General features: G+C 35.3%; 1 protein-coding gene and 1 long non-coding RNA gene across 8 annotated transcripts in view; one reads left to right on the top strand and one right to left on the bottom strand.

The window, feature by feature from the left end:
• Positions 1-12,757, bottom strand: part of LOC106879572 (uncharacterized) — a 650,101-nt gene that overhangs the window by 236,497 nt on the left and 400,847 nt on the right. The gene's annotated exons all lie outside the window — the stretch shown is intronic.
• Positions 1-12,757, top strand: part of LOC149135132 (uncharacterized) — a 255,249-nt gene that overhangs the window by 169,327 nt on the left and 73,165 nt on the right. The window lies entirely within an intron of this gene.

The following is a 12,757-nucleotide window of genomic DNA, read 5'->3' as shown; positions in this document are numbered from 1 at the left end:
TGTGCGTGTGTGCGCACAATGGAAGTGGGATGGTTCATCTTTGCTTAGTATTTGGGTCTATTTTTTGATTTGGTTGAATCTTGGTTGGTTTTATTTTTTGTTGGTCAGTTATTTTTAGTGTTTTGACAGAAAAAAGTCATTCTAAAATTGCTTTTTAGTGTAAGCGTGCCCAAATAAGTCAAATGCATACACAGAGCAGGTTTTACAGCCACGTCATCCAAACCGACTGAGTGAAACTGGGCTTAGTTGCTAGTATATATATATATATATATATATATGAATGTCAGGTCACTCTCGAGTGCTACTGGTAACATGTTGCATGGTCAGGTCATCGGTGACTAAACTGGCAACCCCTCCAAGCTTGCTTAGTGAGGAGGGTGATTGTTGGACCAAAAGCAAGACCCGCCAAAGGGAAGAGGAACTCATGAATAGTCAACGGTCATTCAACAATGTGTATATATTGCTTTTATATATCCTATTTATATTCTTAAATATCATATATTTTTACTTTTTCATTTACATATTCGTATATATCTATGGGGCAGATATGGCGCTTTAGCCATGGTGAGGGCAACCCATCTAGAAGAAGGAGAACTCTGATATAAAACCAGGTTTGTAGTTGGTGATGGTCCTCTTAGTTTATGTGCATTATCAGCATCTACTTACTCATAGGACAATCTGAGCTCTGTAGATTTTGAGCAACTATACTAGGAGAAAGCCACTCTGATTTCAAATCTGTGATCAATTAAATATCTGACACATGGCACACTGTGCATCAGTATAGGTAAATGCTTTTTTGGTGGTGAGAGTGTGCATTGTGCTGCATAAGCAATGACCACTATAAATAAAACCATGTGTAGGTAGTTCAGTAAAATACCATCAGCTAATACCACTAACGTTTTTACTGTCCTCTCCACAAAACCCTATGACAATGAAGGGATAACAACAGGAATAGGTGAAGGATGTCACTGAAAGTTCTTAGCTTGAACTTTGCACATAGGGGATGAAAGGTTAATGGCTACCTTCTACAACATCTGTGAGTAATTGTGTAATTCATGTCCTCCTTTTACAACAAAGTAGTCCTGATTACGATGGTACTGCTTTCCTCCTATGCGGGAGGGGCCAAGAAAATGCAACCTAAAAATTGCTTATTCACATTGCACCTTGTCTTTAGGTGCAAATGACTGGGCATCCAAACCTTCATCAGAAGATTAAGTAAATCAAAAACAAAAACTTTGGAATGTGAGAATGCTTCAGGACATCAAGAAAAATATAGAATATAGAACTGATTTGGTTGCCCATCTTGAGGGTAAAAGAAAACATTGAAATAGCAGCTGAAAACACTTCAGGACTGCGAGAAAAACATAGAACATAGGACCACTTTGGTTGCCTGTGACTTGAAGTAAAAAAACAGAAATAGCAGCTCTCTCAGAAACCAGATTAGCAGACGGTGGTCAGCTACAGGAAGATGATGGTGGATACACATTTTTCTGGATGGGTAAGCCTCAGGAAGTAAAGAGAGCAGTAGGTGTTGGGTTTGCTATTTGGAATGACTTGGTGAAATGTCTTAAATCTCTGCCTGTTGGCATTAGTAAAAGACTCATGTCATTGTATATCTGCATTGGCAAAAACAGATATGCAACTATATTCAGCTCCAACCATGAACTCAAATGAAGTAGTCAAAGAGCAGTTCTACTCTGAGCTACGTAGCCAGTTGAGAGGTTTCTCCATCCATGGTAAAAATCTTCTCCTTGGTGATTTCAATGCATGCATAGGTTGGGATACATCCATCTGGGGTGACGTAATAGGGAAGCATGGGGTTGGCAAGGCAAACTCAAATAGCCATCTGCTGCTATCGCTTTACAGTGAGTATGGATTTTTGATTACCAATACTATTTTCCAACTCTCCAGCCACTACAAAACTACCTGGAAGCATCCCTGATCAAACAATTATCATCTCATTGATTACATAATTGTGAAGTCTTCTCTGAAGGAAGATGCCGAAGTAACACGTTCTTTCTCCATTGGAGAGTGTTGGTCTGACCACAGACTGATACAATCAAAGGTGAATTTTACTATCAGCAGTCCTATTCATAACAATTGCACTCAGTCAATTCAAAAAAGTGGATGTGACAGAGCTGAGAAACAATGACAATTTAACCTCATTTCAAGCAACCTGTGACAAAAAACTCGCTGGCATCTCAGACAACACAGATACTGAATCAGTGTGGTCTGGTTTTAAAAATGCTGCATTTGAGTCATCTTGTGAAACACTTGGGTACGTTAAGAGAAAGCGCCAAGATTAGTTTGACTCAAATGATCCAAACATCTTTCCTCTTTTGGATAATATGCACAAGTGCCACTGTCAATGGATGATAAATAAAAATCATGCCACAAAACACGAGTTTAAAAAGGCCAGAAATACATACCAATCTCAACTGTGGCAAATGAAACAGACATGGTGGCAAAAGAAGGCACAAGAGTTGCAAGACGTTGCAGACAGATGTGACTCCAAGTCGTTCTATCAGAATTTAAAAGGTGTTTTTGGACCTGTGTCTGGTGGCTCAACTCCCATACTTTCAATTGAGGGTAATCTTCTGACAGATGAAATGGAGATTACAAAGTGCTGGGCAGAGCCTTTTTCAAATGTTCTGAATATGGACTCAATTGTTGATGTAGAACTGATCAGTAACCTACCACAGAGGCCTGTCAGTTGCTCCAACAAAGGCTAAGATGAAAAGGGTCATAAAACAGCTCATGAATGGGAAGGAGTCTGGGAACAATGGCATATCAGCTGAGATATATAAATGGTAGCAATCTCCTGCTGAACAAATTATGTGAACTCTTCTTAATCTGGGAATCAGGGTCTGTCCCACAAGAGTTTAAAGACAGTTCTATTGTCCATCTTTATAAGCACAAAGGCAACAAATGTGAATGTGACAACCATAGAGGTATCTCTCTTTTGTGTGTTGCCAGGAAGATCCTTGGAAGGGTCATCTTAAACAGACTAAATGATGCCCCTGGCAGCTTAGTGTTGCTTGAATCTCAGTGTGGCTTTCAGGCTGGTAGAGGCACCATGGATATAATTTTCAGGCTAAGGCAACTGCAGGAAAAGGCTCATGAGCACAACCAAGACCCTTTTGTCACTTTTGTAGATCTAAATAAAGCTTTCGATACTGTATCTCAGGATTCTCTTTGAGTTGTCCTTAGAAAGCTAGGTGTTCCTGAAAAGATGCTCAATGTCATCATTTCTTTCTATCAAGGGATGATGGCTTCTGTTAGATGTAGTGGGGAAGTGTCTGATTCATTCACAGTCTTAAATGGAGCAAAACAAGGTTGTGTTTTGCACTGCTCTTATTTGCTTTGTATTTCTCCGTCATGTTGGAAACAGCATTTGAGGGGGTTAAAGAAGGAGTAAAATTTGAGTACAGAACTGATGGTGGCTTGTTCAACCAACAATGCTTCAAAGCAAAAACTAAGACTTTGGTGCAAACAATTCAAGATTTGCTCTTTGCAGATGATTGTGCACTTGTAGCATACACTCTTGAGGACATGTAATGGATTCTAAATAACTTCTTACATGCATCAAAGGCTTTTGCTCTGATAATCAGCATCATGAAAGCTGAGCTTGTCCATCAGTCCATTTGAGGCCATCCTCCCCCTGTTGCCCCTACTGTATATGTTGATGGGAAAGCATTAAAAACTGTTTCCTTATTCACTTATCTGGGTCCCATTGTGTCCAATAATGCTAAGATAGATAAAGAAATTGACTTCAGAATCAGGAAGGCTAGCTCTGCCTTTCGTAAGCTTTATCAGAGGCTTTGGAACAACCACAACGTATCATTGAAGGTGAAAGTTGATGTGTATAAATCAGTGGTTTTGACATCATTGCTTTATAGTGCTGAACCTTGGACTATGTATCAAAAGCACATCAATCAGTTTGACACTTTCCATATGTGATGCTTGCGTACTATCTCCAACATAAAACTGAGTGACCATATTCATAACAGTGAGGTTCTAACAAAATGCAACGTATCAGGTATTGAAGCCATCCTCATCAAAATACAGCTTAGATGGTCAGGTCATCTCTCATGTATGAGTGATATCAGAATTCCGAAGCAAACTCTCTTTGGCCAATTCCCAACAGAAAGGTCAATTGGAAGGCCACTCTTGTGCTTCAAAGACAAATTAAAGGACAAACTGAAGTGATGCAACATTGCCTTTTTTCTTAAGAAAACAAAGCATTAGAATGCAGGATCTGGTGCCAGTCCTGCTTACCCTCTGTTTAACGATTGCCATATATATATATGTATACATATATATATATATATATATATATATATATATATATATATATATATATATATATATATATATGGTAACAAGGCCCATATGCATTCCACAGAGTACATCATAATTAGTTTTAGTAAGGTATTTTTCATCTAAGTATTCAAATAATGTTTATATTTATCATGAATTATCTGGGGCTATGACACTAAGTCTACACTGTGAAAGAATAAAAGGAAGGTGTTAACTCCCAATACACAATATAAAGCTGTGTAATCATGTGTGTGTGTGTGTGTGTGTGTGTGTGTGCATGCACAAATACATTTATCCATAAAGTTATTTTGTAGGTAAAAATATTTGCAAAAATAATCCTGAGAGCATACACTCACTCACACACACACACTGAGGCAGGCAGACAGACAGACAGACAGACAGACACACACACACACACACACACATACACACACACACACGCACATACACACACACATGCACACAATTGTGTTATAGTTAAATAGAAAATAATCAACAAAATCACAGACACTATCTTCCACTATAATTGAACATTTCTGGTGTGATAAGGAAGAGTTTTATCATCACTTTGATGTTGGAAATGTATTCTAAAAGGAAGAGATATTTTCCTGATCAGATTCTTAGATTTAGATCAGGCATTTTGACAAAATAATATATTGGTACAATAATATACATTAATACATTAGATAAATAGAAATGAGGACTTTTATATGAACAGATTAGAGAGAGGATGGGGTGGTTGATATGAAGAGAATATTAAAGATTGTATGAATAGAAAAGCGATAAAGTATGTATTGATAAGTCATAATCTATTTATTAGAAGAAATATGTTGAACAATATCAGAATAAAGCCCTCAAAATGATATGAATCATCAAACAGGTTTTTCAAAATATGAAAAGGAATTATGGAAAATAAGATCCAATTTACCATTTTATAGCTCCTCTTACAGAAATTTGAAATTAGTAATCAAGCTTCAAACTTTTAATAACATATTTTTATTACACCCCAGTTAAAAGTTATTGTAGTTAATATTCTGGTCTCTAAACAGAAAGGTCAAGTGTTCATGTTATGTTCCCTGTACAGTCTTGTGCCCTAGGCAATGATTAATGCTTTGTTTTCATCTGTCAATTGAGCTGAAAATTGGTATTGTTTCTAGTACATCTTTGGAAATGTCAATTTAACTATATTACTGATTAATGCAGTCAGTTGTTCCTATCTACAGCTAAATGGACAAAACTATTTGGAAGTTAAGTATCTTACGTATTGACATAGCATGCAATCTCAACTCATAATCTACAAGCCAATTAATAAGGGTTTACACACTTTTTACAAAGACTTTAGATTAGCAGTAACTGTAGGATTAAATTTAACAATTGTTAACTTTCTTGATGTTATTCTGGGACTTCTCTAGCTCTATAAACCCTACTGTCAACCAATGAATCTTTCAACTACATACAAATGTACTGCAATTATGTCAAGGACATTTCCTCAGAATTTCTAAACTAATGAGGAAATCTTTAGAGAATTCTCTGAGTAGTATAACTGGGTGTTACATAAGAAGTGGTTACCTTCTACTAGAATAGATAGCATCCATAAGTATAGATGTGTGTATGTAATTATGCAAGCATGTGTATCTGTGAGCATGGGTATGTAAGTATTATTTCTCTTCAATGATATTTACAATAATATGCAGGGTAGCATATTATTTTTGTAAAACACTTCAGCTATTGAGATATCTAATTTAATTTATTTTCTTTGGTTCACTGATAGCAAGCACAACAAATACAGTGTCTTTAATCATGAAAATAAATTGAAGCACTTACCAAAAATTACAAAAAGAATGGTAAAATACGTCATGGAATTATTTCTTCACAATGTTATAGAAACACTAGAACATTAGAAGAGGTTAGAGATAGAAATGACTTAATCCATTTGTGACTATATTCTTTTCTACTCTAGGCACAAGGCTCGAAATTTTTGGCAAAGGGGCCAGTCAATTAGATCAACCCCAGTACGCAACTGGTACTTAATTTCTCAACCTCAATAGGATGTAAGGTAAAGTCGACCTCGGTGGAATTTGAATTCAAAACATCAAGACAGATGAAATACTGCTAAGCATTTCGCCTGGCGTGCTAACGTTTCTGCCAGCTTGCTGCCTTCCATTTGTGACTATATTTCTAATGATACTCAATGTCTGTGTGTTTTAATTAATTTTAAAAACATTTGTCGGAGTTTATCAAAATAACTAACTTGTATATTAATCAAGCTGATTTTGAAATAACTGAAGGTTTTTGCATAAAATTATGGTGAAAGATTTAAATTTAAATATGAACACTTTAAAACATGAGATTTATTATTGCAGAACCAACCAGAAGCAGTCTCAAGAAAGTTGATATCAAAGTGTTAAAGTAGATTTATGAGTAATAGTTTGTCACTGGCACTTTTGTACCTCCTAGTAAAGACACTAGATGTGGCATGTAATTTATGAGTGTTTCATAAGAAACTTGCAATGAAAACACTATCTTTCTATGACAACGATACTTTAAGTAAGAGGTGTCAACCCTCTTTAATAAACCGATGAGCACTCATTATCTTCGTTTTAGGTCCATTTTATTTTTATATCTTGACATGGCTTGGATGAGACTTATGGAGGCAGTAAACAGGATATCACCATTGTCCAACTGGTGTCATACAAAGACATATGGAAATAAGCATTCACTCACACACACATATGCATTCACATATACATGCATGCATACATACATACATACATACATAATTACATACATACATACATATATACATAGATGCATGCATGGAAGCCCTTGGAGTTCTAAGATGCAATTGAAAATGTAGATTATATCATATTTCTATGAAAGACATCACACATGTGCTTAGCAGTTGCCCCAAAATACCATCAAGGTACTACTCCCCTATGCCACATGATGTTGCAAAAACAATATACAATGCCATTCAAGAAAAAAGACTGTCTTGGAATGAATATACACCATTTTGAGTGTGGCCGTTGCCAGTACCGTCTGACTGGCCTTCGTGCGGGTGACACGTAAAAGCACCAATTACACTCTCTGAGTGGTTGGTGTTAGGAAGGGCTGTAGAAACTCTGCCAAATCAGATTGGAGCCTGGTGTAGCCATCTGGTTTCACCAGTCCTCAGTCAAATCGTCCAACCCATGCTAGCATGCAAAGCGGACGTTAAACGATGATGATGATGATGAATCCTCCTGTTATTGAATATGTACACAAATACCAGCACAAGGAATACTGGTGGAGCATTTCCATCAAAACATCTGTCAAGTGAAAAAATATGAACCATCACAGAGGTCAGCTGTCCTGCTGAAGTGAATATCTCTTTGAAAATCAGAAAGAAAGAAGATAACTATGTGCAACTGTTTTGAAACCTCCAGCTTCTATATCTGGATTGCAAATTTACATTTATACTAATAATAATTGGAGCACTTGGTTTTGTAAGTAAATGCCTGTCAGTCTGGATAAGCTTGTATTTTCAGGAAAAAATTCAACCAACTGATTTGCACATTACAAATACAATCTGTAAGCAGAACAGTAAATCTATGCAAGACTTTTCTCAGGTTTGAAATGTGACACTATTTTTGTTATCTACATTTAAATGATGGAGCTTTGTATCCTTGTTAGAAACCAGCTCCTTTAGAGGAAAAATTTAAATGATTAGATACAGAAGAGACATACATACATACATATATACGAGGGGGTACCCAAAAGAAACCGGAATTTTGTAATATTATTTTATTCACTCAGTTGTACATGTCTACACTTTTATTACCTTCAAAGTTTTCTCCATTTAAAGCAATGCATCAGTTCAGGTGCATTTTCTACTATTCGAAGCAGTGCTGGAACTCTTGCAAAGTATTGCCTTTTAATGCCACTGTCATCCTTTTCTTTACCTCTTCCACATCTGCAAGTTCCATGGTACCAGCTTTTGCCACCTGTGATGACCTTTGAAAAAGGTCCAGATCAACTTCTAATTGTTCTTACCATGGTTGAATATATTCTTAAGTTCACCATTTCATCAATCACAGCAGCTTCCAAGCTTTACCACTAATTCAGTTTTAAAGAGGACACCCCCTCAGCTACACTTTGGCATAAATAGTTTGAGATTTGGTTCAATAGTAAAAAAGTTACATCAAAATATCTGCAACCTCAAGAGGGGCAATAAGGCACATATTCATCTTCAGTTAATATAAATTTGTTAATTTTAAATTAAAAGTATACTTTTCTTAGGCTTAAATGATAGAAAAATGCATGAGGAATTCAGAATTATTAGTTGCATTGGACAAAAATTTGTAAAAAACAGTTATGAAGTAAAATATTATGAAATTTCATGTCAGTAAAGAAGTAAGGGAGTTACACTTTAGCAATAAGAATAAAGAGAATATTTCTAAAATGGATGTTTACATTCTGAGGCAGTGAGCTGGCAGAAACGTTAGTGCACCAGGTGAAATGCTTAGTGGTATTTCGTCTGTCTTTACACTTTGATTTCAAATTTTGCCAAGGTTGACTTTGATGTACAGGTTATTTGATTAATTTTTTTTAACTAAACAATTTCAAACTTCTGATACTGGTAGAATGTGTCGCATAGAACAGGGTTTACTCTTAATGTTTTTGACAAAATTTTGTATTTTAGAAGTTATTTTGTCAGAAGTTACAGGGTAACAATGGACAAATTCGTGTTTGGTAAGTGTCAATACACGAATCTCTCAGCTTTTGACTTATTCTCTGACTTCTGCCAATGATATATATATATATATACATATTACATATATGTATAAAAAAATCTCATCATGCAATCAAACCAATGAAAGAACCTCTACCTGGTCACTCGACATGCTAAAAATAGCAGCCAAAGTATCCCCCTACCTAAATCATTGTATGTAATGTCCTAGATTATCCCTAAAAAGATGGTTTGCTGAAGGCTGGAATGTCTTTGATGATAAGGTTGCAGTATCAGGGTTGATTTGAGGCTAAATAACAACATTATGGTCAATTTCTATATTAACATTAGTATGATTTTCACTAAGAAAAATAACAAAAAATTTGATTTTTTGTGTGGAATCAAGTACCCTGACCTCCTAATATGCTGCAAGTCCCTTATTATGGTTTGGAAAAAATGAGGTTGGAGTTTCCCCCACCACCAATCCTGGAATCATTGGAATTTTTTTTGTTTTGGTTGAATGAATTCCTGTGAGTCCTAATATATTGCAAAATTAGGTTACTTAAGGTGAGCCTGGTAACTGATGGTTTTGGGGTCTGGTTGTTTGTAACTTTTGGTGAGCCATGGTGCAACCAACAAGATGGTAAAAATCCCTGCCATTAACTTGGTGTGGATGGGTCATATCAAATAATTCAATCAACATATATTCAAATTACACATGGAAAAAATTGAAATATTATCATCACTTACATTGAAAAATTGAAATATTATCTTTCAGTATCTTATAAGGTAAAATCATAAATTATTAATTGACATTATTTATTATCTTATAACAGCAATGCCTGGAAAAATCATGGATTACATGGAAAAATGCGAGCATGAAAAGCAATATTCTTAAGATTATAAACCTGGAAAAGTACAGGACAAGTTATTACACCTGGAAAAGTATAGGACAAGCTATTACTTCAAGTAAATTAAAGAATAAGAAACTTTTTACTTAAAATATTGCAGCTAAAGTCAAAATTTGAATATTAAAAATTATTTTATTATAGTTTACAAACAACACTATACTTATTTAAGTAGAATTTAGCTAATTTACTACCTTAAATACAGAAAACAGTGACTAATTAGACAAACTTACAAATTAGCTGAACAGTTTTGCACAATAAATTTAAAAGATGAGAACTGTAAAGAGAGATAAATTAGAAGAACTGGCATTCTTTGCTGCAATGTTTTAAGTAAAAAGTTTCTTTTTCTTTACTTGAAGTAATAGTTTGTCCTATACTTTTCCAGGTGTAATAACTTGTCCTGTACTTTTCCAGATTTATAATCTTAAGAATATTACTTTTCATGCTCACATTTTCCCATGTAATACATACATGCATTACATACATACATATATACATACATACACACACACACACACACACACACACACACACACACACACACACACACACACACACACACACACACAAATACATGCATACATACATATATACATACATAAAAGTGTGAGCTTGCATTAAGCATCTGATTAATAAAATGATAGAGGAAAAATAATAAAGAACTGCAGAAACTTTGATAGTATACCACATTGGTGGATTATCAAGGCACTGCAATTAGCCAAAGTATCACTGTATCCTTCTATGTGATAGCTCATTAGTATTGCTCTTTGTTCTCTCATTAAACCCTCTATTATACCTGATCACAAAACATATCAGTTTAGGAATGGATCCAGCAAAATTAGTCACCTTTTTTTTTTGTTGATGACCTGAAGCTGTATGAGCCAAATAATCACATAAAAAAACAACTGGATCTCATAACCCAATTTCATAAAGACATTGGAATGAAATTTGGTGAGTCCAAATGTACATTTTTTGTGGTAAAACATGGGTAACTTATGCCTTTATCCAAGACTCTATGAACAACCTAAAAATATAGTGTTTATTCTCTGGGGAAAGCAACAAGTATTTTGGAAATGATGAAAATGGACCCGTCTATAAGAAGAGGACAAGGAATGGGTACCTTAAGAGACTAAAATAAATATGGTCATCTAGACTTTCAACTTACAACATCACCCAAAATATCTTTGCAGTGCCTATCCTTGTGCTTACATTTGGCCCAATTCACAAACTGCTTGATATTACCAGAAAATTAAAAATCTATGATGATGTAGACTGGCTATACTTCCCATACAAGGATGGTGGCTGTGATCTTAAATCCATATTGATGTCATATGACGCATGTATTGTGACACTGAAACATCTGCAGCAGAAGAAAGAAGCCAGTAACTATCTTGCTCATGTTTGTGAACATGAAAGCAATATCATTAGGATAGCTAATGAACTTGAGGAAAGGCATGAAATAAGAGATGATACAGATCTCTCCCAAAGGAGCATTGATAAAATCTATTTGTCAGAACAACAGAAAAAAAATAGACCAGTTTCAGGGGCACTTGGCTTGAAATAGACCAGTTTAATGGGCATTTGGCATGAAAGATGCAAGCCATAGAGGGAATAAACCATATCAAGAGCTTGACATGGTGTACTAACAAATTTATATCAGCCCATTTTGAAGGCCACCTCCATGTAATTCAAGAACAAGAGATCCCTACCATGTTCCTGTAGCATAAAAGATAGAAAACATTGATGAACAGCAAATGTAGGTTGTGAAAAAGTGAGATTGAAGACATCACCCATATTACTGCCAATTGTAAAAAAAAATGTCTTGTAGATATTATCTTTTTGTGAGACATAATGTTGTGGCCAAAACAGTCTGGAACAGAGCAAAAATAAAGAAATTACCAACTGACGAATTTGAGTCACTGAGTTAAAACCCAATTGGCCAGATATTGTTGTGTGGAACTTTGGCAAAAATATGCTCTATTGTGGAAATCAGCTGCCCTCTACACGCCAAAGTGGTCAACAAAATAAAAGGAGAAAGAAAACATTTATAGACCATTAATAAGGCGTTTGTAAATCCGGTACGCAAGATACATTTTCAGTTTCATACTTATAAATGGAGCAACAGGAGATGTACAAACTGACCTGGAAGAAAGTATGGCTGAACTTGGGATCTTGGGGGGAGAGAATGCAACACTCTAATTCATATGCTACAATAAAAATCTGCAAGACTTTCTTAAGATTTAAATGATGATGAGCAACACAAAATGCCTTCCATCACTGTATGTGGCCTGGAGCAAATTTAACTCTAAATTACAAAGGAAAACACACCACACAAATGCACGTACACACACACATGCACGCACACTCACACACATGCACATATATACATGTATGTGTGTGTCTATACATCACACAGTTTTCAAGGGGTTTGTCAACTGAATACTTTTCCAAGGTACTATGTAATGGAAAGGCAAGATGGAATTTGAGACCATCTGGAAACAAATCAAACTTCATTAACACACATCCATGCCTGCATCAGTGAAAAATATCCTCAATCTTTAAGAAGAAAGAAAAAAGTAAAAGGAAAATCAGTTGATATTTTATAAAACGATATTTAATTATGCATGATTGATTAAATATTTTTGAGTGAGAGGGATAATAGGAAAAAGACTAACAAATAAACTTAGCAGCACATTGTTTTGCATTGACTTTCTTGTATCCTGACCTACACAAATATATACAGCTTCCATTGTTATTCACAGTCTTGTTGGCAGCCAGCATTTTCAAATGAACATTCACCTGTGTCTACAACAAAGTACAT

The sequence above is a fragment of the Octopus bimaculoides genome, chromosome 6 (genome assembly GCF_046866305.1).
Source record: "Octopus bimaculoides isolate indiv1 chromosome 6, ASM4686630v1, whole genome shotgun sequence".
NCBI lineage: Eukaryota > Metazoa > Mollusca > Cephalopoda > Octopoda > Octopodidae > Octopus > Octopus bimaculoides.
This window is presented reverse-complemented; position numbering and strand designations above follow the sequence as displayed.